Source organism: Emys orbicularis, chromosome 1, assembly GCF_028017835.1.
Source record: "Emys orbicularis isolate rEmyOrb1 chromosome 1, rEmyOrb1.hap1, whole genome shotgun sequence".
NCBI lineage: Eukaryota > Metazoa > Chordata > Testudines > Emydidae > Emys > Emys orbicularis.
The window spans coordinates 177801066-177816936 of NC_088683.1; the positions used below are offsets into that span (position 1 = coordinate 177801066).

Below are 15871 nucleotides of genomic sequence, written 5' to 3' on the forward strand. Positions count from 1 at the left end.
CTGCTTCTCGAGATAAAGGACCAAGAGTAAAGCAGATTACAAAAAGGAAGGAAGTTCCTTTTTCACGTATGCCCCAAGAGGTTGTGATTAGTAGTTTTCTCATTCTGAAAATGCATATTATGTGAAGTATAGAAAACATCTTTATTATTTTGGGTGTTTTGCTTGCTGCAGCAAAAGAGTCATTGGCATGTATACATTATTTTAAGTATTGTAACTAATAATATTATTCAATATCCATATTATATGGCTCTCTCACATTTTACTGCAGACCAAAAATTCAGGCCCACCTTGCTAACATTTTGGTAAATCTGGGCTGAGTTTTGAGTCAATCTGGGCTCACTGATGGTTTCAAATGGAAATCATTGGGAACTCAGTTGTTTTGACCTGTAATTAGCATGCGACTGTTTCAGCTGAGTTAGATTAGGAATTATTTGGTTTGTTCAAATGCTTAACTCAAAGCAAAATGTAATGGTGTGTGAATCTACATGAACTAAAATGAAAAGGTTTTCCTGAATCCAGGGCAAACTAAAATCACTACGTTTCTCCTAAGTCTCCCTGAAAGACCTTAAGCATAGATCAGTGAATCAGAGTTCCGGTGGTGTATTCCAGGGGTCGGCAATGTTTGGCACACAGCTCGCCAGGGAAAGCCCCTGGCGGGCCAGGCCAGGCCGGTTTGTTTACCTGCTGCGTCCGCAGGTTCGGCCGATCGCGGATCCCACTGGCCGCGGTTCGCTGCTCCAGGCCAATGGGAGCTGCAGGAAGCGGCGCAGGCCGAGGGATGTGCTGGCCGCGGCCTCCCGCCGCCCCCATTGGCCTGGGACGGCGAACCGCAGCCAGTGGGAGCCACGATCGGCTGAACCTGCAGACGCGGCAGGTAAACAAACCGGCCCGGCCCGCCAGGGTGCTTATCCTGGCAAAGCCATGTGCCAAACGTTGCTGATCCCTGGTGTATTCCATAGACCTAATACTAATGATTTGATCCTCCATGAGAACTGCATTTTGAATACTGGATGTGTCTAGGCATGGACAAACCTTAAATAGGCGTTCAACATATTGCCAGACTGTAACAAGTTAGCTTGAAATGATTAGTGCCCCATACATGAAAACATAGTTTGGGGATTCATTACATTTCAGAAGGAACACAGAGAGATGCAATTTTATGGCCAAAGTTATTTACAACCACATTTTAATTTAGTTAGCAGATTAAGTACCTCATGATGATCTAAGTTATGTCCGCAAATAATTGTGGGTGTAAAAAGAGAAGGATGGATAAAGGCTGGACTCAGTCTCACCCAGTATGTGTAAAGTGTAATTACATGTGATTGTGACAAATGAGGAAGACACTGACAGCAGCAGACTTTAGCCCTTTCATTAGAGTGAGTTCAAAACCCAGGGAAGAAAAAGTAAAATGACAAATCAATATCTCAACATTAATAAGGGGCTGATGCACTGCTGTCAGTTGAAGCTAGAGTTGTGTTCTCCACATCTTCAATTGTTCCTGCAGTCTGAGGGATTTGGGGTGTCAGAGAGAATTAAGTGCAGATGGTATTTCCTAAACTGTAAGACAAGTACATTTAGCTCCTTCTAGTAGCAATTGTTGTCTGACTTGTCTCTATCATGATGTACACAAAACTCAGCCTGCTAATCATAGATAGACAGTTGACAACCTGTGACTATTCCTCTGCCCCTTCTTTCTTTTCCAGTTCCCTCCCTTTAACCTCAGTTTAAAACAAACCAAAAAAAGTAAACAAAAGAACTTAAAATACGTGTGACAAACAAATTCTGCCAATTCTCCACCTTGCTCATTTGCTTGTGTGTTGAATCCACATCTGCTTTAGATGGGTAATTCCTTCAGGGCAAGGATTGTTTCTTTTGTGTGTTTGTACAGGACCAAGCACCTGGGACCTGAGGCATTTCAGTACTATCAGAATATGAATATTTACTGCTAATAATAATAAAATAATACATACATATCCCTCAGTGGCAGTGAAGAAAAACTGTATGAGGACAAGCCATCTAGAATACTAATGAAGTAATTTATTGCGAGAGAGAAAATTGCTTGAAAACTCATTGGATGAAATTTAATAAAAGCATTTTAGGAGAAATATATTTAAGTAATAAAGCAAGCATAAAAATATTTCCTTAATATAGAATAGATTGTGATGTTTTTGGTTTTGTAATAGTTATAAACACAATCAAAGTATATACTTGGATGTGGAGTTTTGCTCTCAGGTTGGGATTGAAAGCTATAGCTTTTTATTTAAATGTTTCAAATGTTCCATGGTTTATACAAAGCAATTTCACAGGGATTTTAGAAATGAAAGATAATAACAACATTTTTAAACCCTGGACTAACAGAAACAAGGTGGATACATATAGCCATTGCAAACCTCTTTTACTCCATTAGCTGTTAAAGGGATAAGAGCTTTGTCAAACAAGCTGGTTTTGGTTTCTGGGGGGTTTGCTAATGCTAAGGTAATAATATAATATAATTAACCACTATCTGGGGAAAAGAGAGGCTAAAATATCAAAGGAAAATATCTCATGATTAAAATGAAACCAGATGACTTACTCTATAGAGTAAGAGTATACAGTAAGGTTTAAAATTATCTTATAAATGTATTGTTCTTTGAGTGGCTCTGCATATTCCCACTAATGGGTAAGGCACCAACTGCTACAATCTAACAGGAGCCCCTTCTCCCAGCAGTGCCTGTTAGAGCACATGTGCGCCCCCTTTCTATACCTCCCCTCAGTGTTCATGAACATTCTGAGGGCAAAGCTATATAAAGGGGCACTGAGGCTATATAAGGGGGCACCAGCTCAGTTCCTTCCAACCACTTGTGCCAGATGGAAGTGAACCACTCTGGTCTTTTGGATCTGGCTTTTTTTCTCCTATTTTAGTCTATTGTCATAAATTTTTAGTGCTAGTATAAATAGTTTGTTAGTAGTTATAGTCAGCTAAGTTAATTTTCATATTTGTTTCTTTGGGGTGACAGATCAGAAGAAGATGAAGGAGAAGCCGGGCTTTAAGGGATGTACTTTCTGCCCAACCATCTTCCCGGTATTGGATGCCCATGTGAGGTGCCTTAAGTGATTCAGCAAGAGTCACTCCCCTTCTGGGTGTTCCATCTATCACACTTTCACACCACATATGGAGAGGCGTAATAGGCTGCAGGTGGTCCTATTTAAGGAAGATCTCCCTGTTAACCATTCGGGTTCCAGGAGATCTTTGGATCTGAAGACTAAGAGGCCCATATTGTCTCTGATTGCATCAACAAGTAAGGCTAAGATTTCTGAGAAGTCCCAGGGATCCGTGCCTTCGCTGGTTCTGCCGTACATTCCCATTTCATCATATCCTCCTGTTAAAGCTGCCAGGGTGTCAGAGGCGCCATCTATTCAGTCTGGAGATAAGGACCCTATGCCTAGGTTCCAACTGTGTCCATTACAAAGAGGAAGACAAAGGAGAAGACAGCCACAGTCAGGAATGCCAGATGCCATGGATCACATTTATCAGTTCCATCTGATTTGTATCCATCTTCTCTAGTATCAAATCTGAGACCCAAGTCAGTTCCACATTCTATTTTATGATCCAGAATTACTGAGTTGAGTCTCTCTCTGGATCTGGTGATGTCACTGTTGTCTTTACAAACCCCTGTACCAACATCAGATCCGAAGAGGATTATTACAGTAGTAGAAGATGTTCACTGTTTGGCCCCTGATCATTCTTTAGATCCAAGTGAGAGTTTCTTGGGGAACAGGAAAAGGAAGACCTCATCAGTTTCAAGGTCTAAATCCCCTACTCCTGAAAAGAGACATAGGATAGAACCACCTCTGCTTCCTCCTCCTCCTAAGACTTCTGTAGGGTCATCAGGCAGATCTTTCTCACCTGTCATGTCAGTTCATCCTCCGATGCAGTTATCTGCAGTGAGACCCATTGCAGATGCAAGGTTGGATCCACAGGTAGAAGAGGATCATGAAAGAGTCAAAAGACCTCAGCTCTCCAGATTTTTGCCACCCAAGGCTGGGTTTCCTTAGTCTTTTGGTCAGTTTGTGCCACCACATCTTATGCAGATGTTCCTGGACACTAACTATTGGAGAGACTGGTAATCTTGGACTCCATGGCTTTATTGGGCTCCACCACATGAGTTCTTGGGTCATCCACTTTGTGGATGGAGTAATGATGTTCCAGCTAATAAGGATCCAGATGCTGAGAATTTTTTGGATCAGATTCCACCAGGTATGTCTGCACCCCAGATAGTAGTGCCTGATACATTGTCTGAGGAAGAAAAGGAGTTGAGTTTGGTGGATCAATTGGCATCTACTTTGAACTTATCTTCAGTTGCTGAGGAAGAGGCATTGCATCCACTATCTGACATTCTTGGTGCTCCTTCAAGGAATAGAATGTCTTTATCTATTTTGAATGGTCTCTTGCAACCTGCTAAGGCCATTTGGGTTACTCTTGCTTATTGTCAGCCCATTTCTTAAAAAGCAGACGGACTGTATCAAATCCCACAGGAGGGTATTGTATTTTTATACTCACCCTGCACCAAATTCTTTAGTGATTGCAGCAGCGAGTAATAGATTTAGGTTTGGTCAAGACCAGTCAACTCCAGCAAATAGAAAAGGGAAGAAATTGGATGCCCTTGGAAGGAAGGCTTTTCCTCCTTAATCTTTAGATATTAGCATAGCTAATTACCAGGTGGTAATGTCCCACTATCAATTCCATCTGTGGGAGAAAATGGTTATGTTTGTGCAAGAGTTACCAGACAATCAGAGGAAATTAGCCAATGCTATCTTGGCAGAGGGACAAAATGTGGCAAAACATGCTCTTAGGGCTTCTTTTGATGCTTCTGATTCTTCAGCCAGAGCCTTAGCATCTGTGGTTACTTTGAGAAGACATGCGTAGTTTAGTTCTTCATCATTGACTGTGGAGACTAGGTTTAAGGTGGAGGATCTCCCTTCTGAGGGTGGTGGTTTTTTCAGTAACAAGATGGATGAGCTTTTGGAAAAGTCAGAAGAGACAAGATCTACTGCTCATTCTCTGGGTTAGTTCTCCGCTGCTAGGAGACCTCCTACTCCTTGTTTTCATTACCAGAGAACATTTTATGCTCAACCTTCTTCATATTTTTCATCTCAGAACCTTCAGCAACATCTTCAGCAAACAACTTATTTCTGGCAGTCTCAACAGAAAAAGAAGTCATTCAGGTCCAGACCAAAGTCAAAGCAGATCTGCTTCATTCTCTTCTTCATTTAATACATAACCACAGATCTGGCACAAGGTTCAAAAGTTTTGGACCAACTGGCAAAGCTCCTTCCTACCCCTTGTTTGGAAACAGGCTAGACCATTTTATCAGCTATGAGAGGCTTATTACATCATGCAAACAGGTCATAGAAATAATAGGGAAAGTCTATGCCTTACGGTTCAAAATACTACTTCTTTTTAACTCCCCTTATCCTTTCATTTTCAGGGAATATCCCACAAAAGTTGTTCTTCTATAGGAAGTTCAGAAATTGCTTTTGATGGGAGCACAAAGGAAGTTCACAAAGGGGTGGGGCAAGGGTTTTAGTCAAGATGTGTGCTGGTGCAAAAAAAAAAGATGAGTATTTCAGTCCAATTTTAGATTTAAGAAGGTTGAACACATTCATCCAAATGTTTCACTTTCAAACGTTAATTCACACCTCCATCATCCCGCACTCTCACCATGGATTGGTTCACAACTCTCAATTTAAAGGATACATATTTCTATATTTCTATTTGGTCAAATAATTGGAAATACCTCTGTTTTGTGGTGGGACAGAGATATTTTCAGTATGAGGTCCTGCTGTTTGTCCTCTCTGCAGTGCTTATAGTCTTTACATCTCAGAAAACAGGGTATGATTGATAAAATCATCTTCACAAGAAGATCAACTGACTCGCATCCAGTTTACAACCTCCCTTCTTACAGATTTAGGGCTACTTCTAAAGGTCAAAACATCAAATTTCTGTGCAACTCAGAGAATCCACTTTATAGGATATGTACTGGACTCAGTAGCAGAAATGGCTTTCCTTCCAAGAAGAAAGATTTTTGAAGATAGTGCAATCTATTTAAAAGATTCATAGGCATTAGACCCAGACAGTAATTTTCTTTTTACGTCTGATGGGTCTCAAGGCAGCAACTACTTATGTCACTCTATTTGCATGTCTCAGAATGAGGCCAACGCAATTTTGGATGGCTCAGGTTGACAAGCCAAATCTGGACAATCTTCACATGTCAGTCACCATGCCACAAGACATTTAGATTATTTAATGTAGTAAACAAACAAAACCAATGTCCTCAAAAGGGTCATTTTCAATCCTCCTTTGCCATTCATCACCATAACCTCTGATGCACTGAACAACGGATGAGGGAGTTCATCTGGGTTCTCTGACCATTCAAAGTCACTGGGTGTCTCAGGAAAAGAATGTTTTCGATAAATGCACATAAATGTTTTAGAATTGAGGGTGATTCACCTGGCTCTCAGATCTTTTCTGCCTCATATATGGAGGAAAGTTATGCTGGGAGAGAGAGACAAAACGACTGTTGTGTATTACGTCAACAAGCAAGGAGGTGCTCAGTCTACTGTGCTGTGTGCTGAGACAATCACTTTCTGGGATAGGTGGGTACAATCTACAGGATGTCTATCTGATAGCCCTGCATTTAGCAAGAGTGAGCAATGTGTTGGCAGATCAGCTCTGCAGATAGTTCTCAAATGCACGAGTGGTCATTAAAGGACCAGATAATACAAAAGATCTTCTCCAGTTGGGGTCAGCCAGTTGTAGATCTGTTTACAACTAGGTTCAACTGTAAGTGTTGTCTTTTTTGTTCAAGAGTGGGAAAGGACAGTTGGTCTATTTCAGATGATTTTCTAATGCATTGGGGAACAGGCCATCTCTATGCTCTCTCCTTTCCCATTAATTCAGAAGGTGGTGGGCAAGATAAGACAGGACAAGGTGACATTGATCCTGGTCCCTCCAGCTTGGCTGAGACAGCAATGTCATATGGACCTGCTTCAGCTGTTGTAAGGGGTCTACAAACTGCTACACTTGCCTTGAGACCTGTTATCCCAGCAGCATGGAAGGATTCTTCATGCACAACTCCAGTCTCTCTATCTGATGGCCTAGGCTATCAGACTCTGACTAATTTTGAACAATCTTGTTCCTCCTTTGTTCAAAATGTGTTGCTGAATTCTAGTCTATGAGGAAATGGACTAGATTTGTTACTTGAATGCAGGGAAAATCTGACTGACCAGTTACAGCTTCTATTCCTGTGTATTTGATGTATTTAAAGTCTGAAGGCCTGTCTTTAATTTCTCTTTAACGTTTCTTTTGGCAGCTTTTTCAGCTTATGTTTTGATCAGTGACAGATTGTTGTTCAAGTATGATATGATTTAAAAGTTTCTGAAGGGGTTATTTAATATGTATTCCCTCCCCCCCCCCCGAGAGATCCATTTCCACCGTAGGATCTTAATTTGATGTTATATTTGCTTATGAAGCCACCTTTTAAACCCTAGGCAGAGTGTTCTTTATTTCACTTATCTATTAAGACTGTGTTTATTATTACTATAACATCAGCCAGAAGGGTGAGCAAATTCCATGTTTTGATTACAGACTCACCATTTACTAGTTTTTCATAAAGACAAGGTGGTTCTTAGACCTGATCCCAGGTTTTTACCAAAAATAGTATCCGAGTTTCATATCAATCAGACAATAAATTTACCAGTTGTGACAAAGTTCCTTCTCTATCTTGGTGGGTCCTGCGCTTATTGGCGGATTTTCTTGCCTCAGAGATTCACCATGTGGGTTGGGGAACAGCCCAGAGATCTTCCCCTCTGGTAGAACCCACAGTCCAGGTCAATTGGGAGGTTTGGGGGGAACCCAATCCCACCCTCTGCTCCGGGTTCCAGCCCAGGGCCCTGTGGACTGCAGCTGTCTAGAGTGCCTCCTGGAACAGCTGCACAACAGCTACAATTCCCTGGGCTACTTCCCCATGGCCTCCTCCCAACACCTTCTTTATCCTCACCACAGGACCTTCTTCTTGGTGTCTGTTAATGCTTATACTCCTCAGTCCTCCAGCAGCACGTCCTCTCACTCCCAGCTCCTTACACCCACACCACAAGCTGAAGTGAGCTCCTTTTTAAACCCAGGTGCCCTGATTAGCCTGCCTTAATTGATTCTAGCAGCTTCTTGATTGGCTGCAGGTGTTCTAATCAGCCTGTCTGCCTTAATTATTTCTAGAAAGTTCCTGATTGTTCTGGAACCTTCCCTGTTACCTTACCCAGGGAAAAGAGACCTACTTAATCTGGGGCTAATATATCTGCCTTCTATCACTCTCCTGTAGCCATCTGGCCTGACCCTGTCACACAGTGTTTTTTCCAAAGCCACATGCTAATAAAGGAGAATCTGCTTTACATACTTTAGATCCTAGAAGGGTTTTAGCATATTATTTATATAGAACTAAAGGTTTTAGGAAGCCTTCTACATTATTTGTTTCATATGGTACGAATCATATGGGTTATCATCTGTCTTCTCAAATTGTTTCCAGATGGGTAAAACAATGTATCCTTGAATGTTACACATTAGCAGCAGTTTCTGTGCCTACTGATGTCAGATCTAATTCCTTTAGATCAGTGGCAGCATCTTTTGCTTGTCTTAAACATGTTCCTAATGGGGAAATCTGTAAGGCTGCTACTTGGAAGTCGGTCCATACATTTACTGAACATTATGCTTTGGATATAGCTTCAAGAACAGATGCTTGATTTGGTAGAGCTGTGCTTCAATAATTAATTGGGACTCTTCCCTCCTCCAGAGTTTTCAGATGGCTTGCCAAACTACCCATAAGTGGGAATACGTAGAGCCATTCAAAAAAGAATTGAAGGTTACTTATTTGCGACCAGAGTTCTTTGAGATGACTCTGCATATTCACACTTCCCATCCACCTTCCCCTATTTCTCAGAGTCCTATCTTGGTTTCTCTGGGTGAGCAGTGGAAGGAATTGAGGCAGTACAGACCACAGCGCTTCCTTATATAGCTTCACCCTCAGAATGTTCAGACACAGCAAGGAGAGGGCTAGCTGGAGGCATGTGTGCACTTTAATGGGCACTTTGGAGAAGTCTCCACCATTAGGCTGCACTGGTTGGCGCATTATGCCTGAGCGTGAATATGCAGAGTCATCTCAAAGAACTCCAGTTACAGTGCAGAGTCATCTCAAAGAACTCCAGTTACAGTCATTTCCTTAATATTGCACCAAGCCTCCCTTCAGTGGGAGACTACTGTCATACTTGCTCCAGTTTACTGGTTGAAATGCAATTTGTGCTGCTTCAATTATTTAGGATAAAATTAGATACATCATTACGAGGAACAGCTAGAAATTTTGGAATGATTATTAATGGTGGTGCATGAAGCAGAAAGAGGACTGTCTGACCCTGTAGGAGTAATAAAAAAATTAATTAATCAGAGAGGCTGTAGAATTCGTATTGTGTGACTACTCAGAAATGTGGTAGAGCATAGAGCTTCCATTTGGAATTAGCACTAATCAATAGCTGGCTAGGAGTGTTGGCCAGAAAGGGGGCGCAACAAAAATATTGCTGGAAAAATCTGTACCAAATCCCAACTGTCAGATTTGCTGATTGAACACAGTACAGTTTATAATGTATCCTTTCATTCCTTTCTTCTTTGCCTACGCTGAGGCTCCCAATGTCATCCCCTTACTTACTTACTTCACACCATTTTTCTCTCCTCCCTTCCCTGCTCAACCCTATTTTTTAAAAATCTTTCCACACTTCTCTATGCCATTTCTCTTCTCCCTCTCATTAGCTAGTCCTCTATTTTGAGGATACCTAAATTTGTTCTTTGAAAATCAAAGCAGAGGGCTGGTATAAAGCAAAATGTTTCAGAAATCCTTGCAATGAACCTGATCCCAGGTGTCATGATGGCTAAGAACAAGGCAGTGGGTTAACCTGCAGATGTGGAAAGCTACATGCATTATAGAGATGTACTGGTATCAGCTTTAGAGGAAATCTTGCTTAATCTGATACCGGGTTTAATGGACATAAGGATCCTGAATAGTAGATAACAATAAAATGTATGGGAACAACAGAGAGAAAGTCAGGTTGTAGGAATTGGGGAGAGAGGCAGAAAAATGAGAGTGAGGTTAGACTTGACATATTCTATGTAGAGAGTAAAGAAAGGAGTCTAATATTATCTGGAGCAAGGAGCTCAATAACAAGGGGAAAGGACATAAATGAAGTATAGGACTGTTTCAATCCTAACTACACCAATGGTAATTGGTGCTTTGTCCGAACAGGCCTTGGCTGTTTGCTGCAAGAGAATTTACTGAAACTATTAGTAAATAAATGATGGAGAATTTGAAAATCTTAACTTGATGCTTACAATCATCATTGAACCATTATCAGATGCTACATGTACATGCTGCAGTAACATCAATAAAAATAGTGGAAGCCTTGCATTGAGCACCAATGCTCACAACTATTAACATCTGGTGCACTTGTTTCTGGGAGGACATATACATTCTGTTGACTGGTTATAAATACTTACTGATAGATTGTGTCTGTTATTGTATGGGCCAGATGAGCTCAGGATACCCTTCCCACACTGCACAGACCTACAAATGAAACAGCCAGAGGCTGATGCTTGTACTCCCTATGTGAAAGTGGGTGGGGTTAGCTAATAAGGTCTGGAGAACCCCATGCTTTAAAAGGGCATGCAGGAGTGGAGTGGGAATATAATCAGGGCCCGTCCCATCCATTATGGCTAAGAGGCTGGTACTGATTGGCTTTATGGAGAGGATAGTAGATGCTGCTTGTGAGTATGTTTCCCCCAATGCCCCCGAGGCATTCTGCCTGCGTCAACAGCCTACAGGCAGAGTGTCTTCAGCGACTGCTTGGTTGGGTACCCCCCCCCCCCCCCCACACACACACACACCTGTAGTGGCTTCATGAGTCATAATCTAGTCCTTATTTAGTTTTCACTTGTATGGCTCTGGAACAGCATGTACCTGAGTTAACTTTCCCCCACACAAACCACTAAGCCTATCCGTGATATATTAAAATGTACTCTTCTGAGTCAAACCCCACAATTCAAGCTATTTGGTCCAATGTACTCATGTTTTTATGTCTTTTTATTATTTCTGAACTAGAGCTTTACAGGAGACTTTTTAAAAAAATATTTAATGAGTAACAGTATTCCTGTTTCTGGAGGAATGTCCTTTACTATTCACCTCAGAGGCCCTTTGTGCCCAGAGGAAACGTGTAAACTATTGAAAAATTTACAGCTGTTCCACCGTGCAGTATTTTTATGTTGTAGCTTCCTTGTGCAGAAGCTGTTTTTAAAACTAAAAATGTTTTATAATGTCAGCCTTATTACCAGTGGGAAGAGAGGTGTGGTTTTTTTTCCTCCTTGATGTGGCAGGTTTATTTTATCAACCCCATGCTTTAAAACTGCTCCTGGTCTGGTGGGAAATCTTTCTGTATATAACATTTGATGATTCAGTGACAGTCTTAAAATAGGCAGATCTCATCTATTGACTAATATTCTGAAGAAATGTTTTTATTTCAGATTTTTGATGTCAGAACTGATTAAAGGATCTGGGGGAACCTTTACAGTATTACTAAGTGGGGCGGCATCCGGAGGTGCCATTGTGTGACAAAGCAAAGCCAACCCCAGCTTTCCCACATGTGTATGAAATAGAATTAGACATCTATCCACCTCCCTACACCCAAACTTCAGGTTTTAAAAAAATGGAACCTGATCTGAAGTATCCCTCATTGTGGTTTTACAAGATGAATAGCTGACTCGGGTTTTGCCAAACTAATACAACCTCTGCTTTTGACAAATGCTGCCTTACAAGGAAATGACATCTCTCAAGGGGCAAGAGATTGGACTAATTTTAGTGAATTGTATGCTGTGAAACCAAATTTCCCCTTTAAAAAGGCACTGTAAAACAATTCATGTTTAATTTAATAATACACTACCAAGAATATAATAATTTAGTAATACATTATCAAAAATATAACTGAGGGGAAATAGAAGAAGAGAGGAGATAGCAAGATACAAAGCTGATGGGGGGGAAAGGGTGATGGAAGAAAAAAGCAGGGAGGTGGCAAGGGCGGAAAAATATACAACAGAGACATGATAAAACTTAAAGATTTTATTACTTAAAACCTAAAGGTCAACTTTAAAATATAGTTGAAAAAGTGAAAAAATGTGATGAAATAGATCAGACAGAAGGAGGTGCATATGCTAAAATTTGCCTAGGACATCAAAAGCCCTGATCTAATCTCTGCTTTCAAGAATTTTGTAAGAAAACTGAAAATTGCATTTGCTTTATTACTGTATTCCCATTCCATAGCCAGTGTTTCCTGGTGGGCTTTTTCGTGTGTGTGTTGCTCATTGCACTGTGCTTTTATTGATTTCTACAAGGATTTCTTCAAGCAAAAATAAGCATTTCCATCACTTTACAGGCCTTACCTACTTCTCTGTCAGTTTTTACCAACCCCACATTTTCCAATTATACTTGTCTGTCATTTGACATTTTTATCTGACAAGTAAATTAAGGTCATCAGGAAGAGTCAGGCTTGAAGAGACCCTTTGTAGTGATGTGGCTAGTTGAAGAAAATCCTAATATATTGGACTCTGACATATCTGCCATCATGGTAGAAGAGAACAAGAGGAGCAAAATAATCACTTTCTAAGAGTATACAGTCCCAGCTAAGAATCATACTGGTTAAAGACAGAAAAGCTAAATTTAGTCATTGAGTTCATCCCCCTCCATGTGCAGGATATAGTCCTGGTTAGAGAACTAATGTTGTTAAATTGATATATTACACTTCATTTTAGCTAAAAAGCCAAGAAACAACAGTTCTACTAAACAGAAATGATCCAGGAAGCCTGACTAAAGCTCTTCTGAGTTTTCTGCATGATGGTTATTTGGGCTACGGAACCAATTTTTATCATCAACTCTATCCTTCTCCAATATCCAGAACTTTAGTTATCAGGAAAGAAAGCTTCAGATTGTCCATTTAGCAGCAAGTGTGTATTAAGGATGTCCAGGCACAGGTAGTTAGTGTATCTGAACCCCCATCATATTCCTTCTGCACCTGCTGAATTCATTGCTCCTGCATACCTTTTTTTTTCTATTAAACTCATCTTGAAAGGGCTGCAGTTTGTCCTCTAGTCCCCACTTCAAATGGTGGCAATATGCACTCATTTAACATTTCCTTCTCTTGTTATGGCTTTAAAATGTCTCTAGCCTTAACAACCTCTGCAGCAGTTTTGCAGGGGCCCCAACAGTGGAGAGATGGTATTCAACATTTGATCTGAAGGCCTGGGATGATGATTATTATTTGCACTGTTACTTGTGTCACATCATTTTTGTTAACTTGATTTTTTCCAAGTAAATATGACTCTATTGAATATAACATGATGCAAAGTCTAAAGTCATTCCCACAATATCACTAGTTACTGTTTGGGAGCTTAACTATTTAGTGAGTAGTTGATAAAAGGTTTCAGTGTATCTTTCATTCAAAGATGTATGTATCTAACTTGTCTGTGAAGAGTTTATGACCACAGATACTGAATGCAGTATTGTAATTTATTGTCTGTACATATTTCCATTAAATTATAGAGACAGAAACCTAATGCCAGAGATTTAATACATTGTTTTTATTGCAAATTGGACATAAATTACTATGGTTTTTATTTGCTTTGACTACTGTTGCAAAGATAGCTCATGCTATTTATTAGTTGCTAAATCACTCAGAAATATTATTTAAAGTCCAAATGTTCCCTCTTGGATCCAACATTTTTATGAGGCTTTTGTCAGTTTGTGTACAGTATTCTGGGTGTCACAAAGTACTGTGTAAGAGGCTACATTGTATTGAGGCTTCTCCTCAGAGGATCCCAGATGATGTACCTACATTTGAATCAACGGAGGCCCCAGGAGAGCTGCATGTTGTGCTTTCTGAGCAGTGCACAATTGCATGAAACCAGATTTTGTTTTCTTGATGAAGCTGAGGTTGATCTCTTTTCTGCATTTGTTGAAGTCAGCTAAAACACCCGGTACTATATTTCTACCAGTGTCAGAAGGCCCCTAATAGGGCCCCTGTTCTTAATTCTCAAAATACTACATATCTCATAAAAACTAACAAATAGAGAACAGATGGAAATGTACTGGAGGGTGATAACTTTCACATAAAATTAGGTGCAGATAAAGATCCTCAGGATTACAGAGCAAGAGAGACAGAGACAATAGAGCCAAATCCTTCTCTCGTTCATAGAGCATCTAATAGACTGAGGCCTTGAACTGGCCTCTAGGCACTACTGCAATATAAATGTTTAATATTAATAATAATAATAATAATTAATAATTAATAGGATCAGACTCGCAGAGTCAATATTTTTCAGGTGATTTGCTTAGACCCAATGTTTGTTGGAGAAAGTGATAAGAACAGACAAATCTTGAGAACAACATTTTTTGTTGCTTGGATAGAGTGCAGAGAGCTAACAGATGAGCCTGCACTCAGATCACTCTGACACCCATTAGTTCCCCTGAAGAAAACTGATTGGGATTATTATAGGTAATTAGTGAATCAGACTGATGGGCTGGCTGAGCTAATGAGCCAATTAGCCCATCAGCTCAAGATTGATAAAGAGGCAGAGGAAGGAAGTGCCAGGTGAAGAGGAATACGGGTAGCTGAGTCCAGTCTCACAGAGGCCTCAGGGAAGGGAGACTGCTCCTCTGTGGTCCTGAAGGGAGGACGAAAAGCACAGGGGATATTGTAAACAGTACTGTTTCATAGGACTGTTGCATAAAGTTGCATAAAGTACTGTTGCATAAAGATGTTGGTGGAGGGAACTCAAATGGTACAGTGAATACACAGCCAGTAGAGTCGGAGCTGGTTTCTGGGGTGCAAACAGGCAGGCTAGGGATCATGTTCCACTACAGTTGCCTTTCACAAAAGCACCTTATAGTTAAAACTGTACAAATATGTTAGCTGCCTGAAGAGCCTGTGCTGCAAAGGACGCTGAATAAGAGTCTTGTCTCTGGCTTCTGTGGGGCTCAGTTATATAGTCCATATTCATACAATACTGGAAGATTTTCCCACAGAATGAATGCAGAATTGGGCTTAGTGTTAAGCTGACTAAATAAATGTGCTGTCAATGTGTCTAGAAGTTTGCTAAACTTGGACCCTGGCAAATTGCAAGAGTCTGAGTGTATGTCTTCACTACCCGCCGTATTGGCGGGTAGCGATCGATTTATCAGGATCAATATATCGCGCTCCCCGTCGACTCCGGAACTCCACCAGAGCGAGCGGCAGTAGCGGAGTCGACGGGGAAGCCGCGGCCATCGATCCCGCGCCGTGTGGACCCCAGGTAAGTCGATCTAAGATACTTCGACTTCAGCTACGTTATTCACGTAGCTGAAGTTGCGTATCTTAGATCGATCCCCCCCCCCCCCCCCGCCCCCAGTGTAGACCAGCCCTGGGAATTCCATAGGCCTTCCTCTGATCATTCTGTAAAGCTTATACTCAAGAAACCACAGTGATCTTAGCAACTGCGACAGAATATAAAAGAAGTGCCAGTTTATTCATATAGCCAGGCCACAACCCATTTAGGATTTTAAATATATTTTTAAAATATTTGAATATAATTGCTTTGCCAAAACCCTTATAAACCAATTCCACTTCATGAGTTTTATTTTCTTGTGTTTGGAAAGAACACAAAGCATTATTTTTTACTATTATCTTATTACTATTATTATTACAATTATCTAGTATAGTACAGCATTGGGCTCTTTTAAATATGGGGCCTGATTTTCACACTATAGTTGTGTGT

At 40.7% G+C, this 15871-nt stretch overlaps 1 protein-coding gene across 2 annotated transcripts in view; it reads left to right on the plus strand.

Moving 5' to 3' along the window:
- Positions 1–15871, plus strand: part of EPHA6 (EPH receptor A6) — an 875951-nt gene that overhangs the window by 649343 nt on the left and 210737 nt on the right. The window lies entirely within an intron of this gene.